The 6000-nt window shown below is 41.7% G+C and overlaps 1 pseudogene; it reads right to left on the bottom strand.

Annotated features, from left to right (window-relative positions):
- Nucleotides 1-779: 779 nt before the first annotated feature.
- Nucleotides 780-2216, bottom strand: LOC104851797 (annotated as a pseudogene).
- Between the last annotated feature and the right edge of the window lie 3784 nt (nucleotides 2217-6000).

Here is a 6000-nt window from a genome sequence, read left to right as displayed (position 1 = left end):
AAAAGGGCTAAAGGTGTAGGGAAAGTGGGAAGGGTAGGGGAAAGGTAATAAGGGAAAGAAAAAAATAAGAGAAAATTAAAAAATGGAAATAAAATGTTTGTAAGTGGGGAGAGGAGGAGGGGGTGAAGGAAGGGCAGGGACAAGGGGAAAAAATGAGAACCAAGACCTGTCATGTAAAGGTACAAGATCCCAATGATGAATGTAACTGTACTGCATACCTAAAATGTACCAATAAACTCAATGAGGGGGAAAAAAAAGACAAACAAGAACTATTTTTGCAGGCCAACGCTTAGCTGGCAAAACCACCTCTAGTCTGCCCTGCCTGAGTGTGCCAGAACCTCGATGTGAAGTCTGGGGTGACAAGGGTCTGGGTTGGGCCTGAGCGGTGCTGTGCAAGTGGGAACTTAACCACTGTGGTTAAGTCATGGTACTATGCAAGCCTCTTTTGGTATGCTTTTAAATTAAAATTTTTTATGTATCTTCTATGTCTTCGGGAAAGTAAAGGCAACATAAATATCATTTACCATGAAAACATGTTTCAATAACTTAGGAAGGACTCAATAAAAGTACAAGTATTTTTGAGGTTTATCATGAGAGCTAATCCAGGAACTAAATTGAATTGAACTCTGATTCGGAAAACCTGGAAAGCAAGCTAGGGCCATCTGTGCCGGAGGGTGGCATGGACAACTGTCACAGGTGCTCATTACTCTGCCTGTGGGCCAGAGGCAGAGATGGGCACATTTGGCTCCATGAAACTGTGAAGTGTTTTCATCCTCTGTAAATGTGTGCTGGTAGTGTCTTGTTGGGTGTCTATTCTTTTATACAAAAGTTATAAATATTCTCTATTTAGAAATCTGGTCCGCACGGCACCCAGATGCAACATTCTATGGCGTAGTCACCATGGATGGCCGAGTGCAGCCTGGTGCAGGTGCGAGTCTGCCATGCAGGCTCACAACAAGTCCATCCTGGGTCTGTAGTGTAGCCGGGTGGGTGGGGGCTTCTTGAATCTCCGCGGTGTGACCACCACAAACTTGAGGGTGTGTTCCTTGCCCAAGATGTCTTCATTGTCCAGCTCATTGAAAGACTGAAAGTTTGAGCTACTTAGCGATGAACTTCTTTGGGTGCAGCACAATGCCTGGGCTGAGCAGTGGATCCACTTCCGTTTCAGGCCCCGCAGTTTGCTGCTGTTGCACTCCAGGCAGAGATGCTCATCACTCCTGTGGTAGTCATTGTCTTCTTCCTGTTTCTCTTCTGCTGTCTCTTTCTTTGAACTGTCATCTGCTTTGGTTTCTGGGGACCCAAGTGCTGTTTTGCAGAGCATGCCTCCCCCTTGATGTCGTCTGGCACCTCCATGCCCAACTTGTAATAGAACTCCCTCTGTTTCCTCATTTCCACTTCCTGGAGGCCTGGCACCAACTTGTAAACAATGTCCTGCATGGTTCTGTCATGACCGATATACTACAGCGGGTGACTCTGGTGGATTACAATCCTGCAGGTGGGGCAGGTGTTGTTCTCCAGGTACTTCACCAGGCAGCTCCTGCAGAATGTATGCAGGCACTCTGTCACTGTTGTGGCACAGGCAGCAGGTGATGGGGGCATTTATGTCCCAGAGTTTGGTCTTTCTAGTCAACATCTTTGGCTCCTCCTCTGGATGTCTGCGAGTTCCTCCTCCTGCCCTGGCATAGAAGCTTCAGGCCACCATGTGGATGTGATGATACCTCCTCGCACTGCTCTCTGGTTCACTTCTGCACCTTCCTTCTGGCCCTTGCTCTCTTTCCATTTTCTGCAAGGGAGAGCTGGAGTCCCTGTTATATGTGAAGCCTGTGTCTTGGGTGGTGGGCAAGTGGGCACATGCAGGGGAGACTTGTCCTTTCTGGTGAGGTGATGACTAAGCAGAGACCTTAGCAAGTGAGCCAGGCAGGCTTCTGTCTACCTGTTGGATTAGTTCAGTGAGTAAGATATTCTTGTTGAGTGCTCATTTTGTTTTAGACTATGAGTCCCCTAAAGACAAAGACCTGCTTTGCCTTTGGAATTGCAGTGTCTACCTAGCATATTGCTCACCTACAAGTGGAATAATTATTTTACTCTATTTTATACTCCAGTGGCTCCCAGGAATTTTTTCTAATTTGGGGGGATTTTTTCTTTGGCATCCTTAACTTTTCTATTATCCTTTCACCATCTTTTTTTTTTTTTCATTGAGTTTATTGGTACTTTTTAGGTATACAGAACAGTTACATTCATCATTGGGATCTTGTAACTTTACATGACAGATCTTGGTTCTCATTGTTTCCCCATACCTCTGCCTCCCTTCACCCCCTCTACCCTTCCCTATTTACAAAGACACTGTTTTCATTTTCACCATACAAAATAAGTTGTGAGACATATTTGTATTCATTCAAGCAGCCAGCAATGGTGACTTCCTTCTTCTTGTCCAACCTGTAAGACCAGGGTCTTACTTCCACTCCACAGAGCTTGAACAGCCCAAAGGCCTCCAAGATGCCAGGTCCACCATAATATGTTATTATGATATGTTTATAATAGTCATTTTCAAAATATGACGTTTTCTGTAGAAAAAATTATAAAAAGGTTTATTAAAAAATGCTTTTGATACCTAATTAGATTAAAGGACATAAAGTTTCATACATAAAATGATGATTATTATTAATTTTTAGATGTACTAAATAAATAAAAAACAGGGTATTGACAGACTATTAATGATGCTTCAGGAGGCAGGATATAAAGTTTATGCTGCTTAGAGATAAAAGGACTTAAAGCAAATGAGAGAATTTTTGAGATAAAAGGTTTTTTTTTTTTACAAGATCTAGATTCTCTATATGTATAAATCTTTAAAGGGCCCAGAAAGACCATAATTATTATGGAATAAAGAGCAGGAGTCAGCATTTAAACAGCTAAAACTAACTCTTTCTGCTGCCCCCTGTATCAGGGATCCTAAATCTGACCCAGCCTTTTAGCTTGCACCTAACTGAAAGAAATCATACTGCTTTAGGGGTGCTCATTGAAGGAGTAGGCCTGTAGAATTAGCCAGTGACATATTTATCTTAGAGTTTAGATCCAGCTGTGAAGAGATAGTTCCCTTGTTTATAAAGTGCTGGTAGCTGCAGTAATGCTAATTGAGGAAGCTGACCAGATAATATTAAGAAAAGTAAATCATTTGGTTTCCCCACACCTTTAAAAACTATTAAATAGCAAGACATTGATGGCTCTCAAATAATAGAGTCACATAATATCAGGCCCTCATCTGTGAGAATCCCCACCTATATTTTGCTCCAGTTAAAACCTTAAACCTGGCTACTTTTTGCCCTCAGAACCTGGCCCCCGACCATGACTGCCTCAGGGTCACTGACAATTGTTTTCCAGTCATCCAGATCTGCAGAAAGACCCGCTGCCTGAGGCTGATTTCGTCCTGTTCAAGGATGAGAGCAGCTTCATGGAAAATGGGGTACACTATGCTGACTATGCAGATATGACTCAAGATGAAGTGGTCCAAGCAGGAACCCTCCCCACTGGATGGTCAGCTCAGTGAGCAGAGCTATGGGCACTCATACAGGCTCTCTGATGGGCAAAAGAAAAGAGGATAAATGTTTATGCAGATTCCTGTTTGCCACTTGGTATATCTATGGCATGGTCTATAAAAGTGTAGTCTTCTCACAGCAGAGGGAAAACTTATTAAAAATAAACAGGATATAATATGGTTATTTGAGGCAATGTGGAAATCTGACAAAGTAGCTATAATAATAAAAAAAAAAGATGCAATAGCAAATGGCAATGCTAAAGTAGACAGTTAAGCCAAAAGGACAACTGAATAAAAACTTTAGATGATTATACCCACCCCCTGTAAAGGTTATAAATATGTGTTAGTATGGGTTTATACTTTCTTGGATGGCCTGAGGCCTTCCCTATAAAGACAAAGAGGCCTTCAGAGATATGCAAGATTTTATTAAAAAATTCCAAGGTTTCAATGGGCCAACATTTGTAACAGGTTATACAAGATCTAGCTAAACTGTAATACTGCTTATTGACCTCAGAGTTCTTGTAAGGTTAAAAAAATGATAAATTGTACCATTAAGGTAAATATTGTCAGATAACACAGGTTTATGAGTTGATTGACTCCCTTTGGCCTTCTTTAAATAAGAGATACCCCAAGTCATACTGGGTTCCCCCCATATGGGGTCTTGTTTGGAAGGCCACCCTGTATCTTGAGAAACTTTAAAAAATTATTTCAACTGGGCTTATCCAATATAAAATCACAGCTGTTAAAATTGGGCAAATATTTCAAAATATTCAAGGGTAAATTAAAAATAAAGAAGACCTTCCTGTGCTAACTCCTGCCCATCTGATAAAACTGCAGGACCAAGTTTATGTTAAAAAAAATTTAAAAAGGACCCCTTTATGACCTATATAGAAAGGGCCACATGAGGCACTTATGGTTACTCCCACAGCTGTCAAGGTAGCTGAAGCTCAGCTACCACCACTCTAGAGTAAAATAAAATTCCACAGATTCTGACTCCAGGAGACAACCCACTCAAAGCCCTGCTCTCACCACACTGGAAGCTGAAGCTGGTAAGTCCATGCACGGCTGAAAAATGAGAACTGTAATTAAGATATGAATTATTATATTGTGTCAAACTGTTGTGAGCTATTATGCTTTTAAATTAAGAGTTTATAAGTCTACAAAAGATAAAAATATGTGATCTTTATGTGCTGTTTCAATTTGACAAACAATGGGCCAACAATAGAACAGGACATAAAAAAAAAATCAAAGACTTGGCTACAAAGATCCATAATAAACAGACAGGTTGAGACTTGTTTAAATGGCTAAAGCAATTGTTACTCTGTGTGCTGGCAGTGGGACTTTGTATTATAATAACTTGTTGTGTTTTTACAATCTATTCCTTTGTTAAGACTTAAAACTAGATATAAGTAAATCAAAGATTTGATTTGGACCCAAAAATCAGTGGGGAATGTAAGACCTGAGTTACAAGCCCATGCTAAATGGCAAAGGGCCTAGGAGACAGTGCTCTAACCCCCTCCCATTGTAGCCATAGCCCTGACCTTTGTTCAAACCCTGACTCAGAAATGTAAGGCAATCTTGTACTGTTTGAAGTCTGGATCATGATTAACTCATAAATTAGTGGTTCTAGACTATGAGATAAAATCTGTACCATATATAGAGACCCCAAGTTAATTGTCGAACTGTTTGCTCATCCTGAATGTCTTGGTGGCCTTTGAACCATCCTATAGGTATCTGTTAATCATCAGTGTGTGACTGTTGAGTACATGACCGCTGATCACCAGCTCAAATCAGCAGACCTTTGTCCCCTGCCTGCAAGCTTAAAATGTTAACCCCCCTTTTAACCTCCCTATACAAAGGACCTCACCCCTGAGCTGGTGCCTCTCTGAGCCAGCTACTTGGTTCTGAGAGTGCCATCTGGCCAGACTAATAAAGGTCTGTTTACCATCTAGCCTGGTGCGTTCCTTCCTGGGTGACTCTTGTACCTCCGTCAAGCTCCTGGAGCCTCGCTGGGTTTTAGGACCCAGCATTGTGGAGGCCTTTGCGGCTGTTCACGCTCCATGGAGTGGAAGTGAGACTTTGAGTCTTACACTATCTCACTTAAAAACCAAGCAGCTTGTGGATGGGGCTGTAATTCTATCTTAGTAACCTGTGGCTGGGACAAAATACCTGACATTTGCAAGGTATTAAGGGGGAGAGGTTTATTTTGGCTCACATTTTCAGTGGGTTCATCTATGGATGACTGGCTGTGAGACAGGAGATGGAATGGCAGAATGGCATAGCAGACGAAAGCTGTTCACTGAAAGGTGTCCAGGAAGCAGAGAGAAAAAGGAGAAAAACTAGGCACAAGAATACACCCTTTCATGTCAGACCCACAGTGATCCATCGCTTCTGACCAGACCCCAATTCTGAATGTCAGACTTTAGGGAACATTTAGCTCTAAACCATAACATATATCATCAACATTT

This window comes from Fukomys damarensis, unplaced genomic scaffold, assembly GCF_012274545.1.
Source record: "Fukomys damarensis isolate Sample0158 unplaced genomic scaffold, DMR_v1.0_HiC HiC_scaffold_17, whole genome shotgun sequence".
Classification (NCBI taxonomy): Eukaryota; Metazoa; Chordata; class Mammalia; order Rodentia; family Bathyergidae; genus Fukomys; species Fukomys damarensis.
This window is presented reverse-complemented; position numbering and strand designations above follow the sequence as displayed.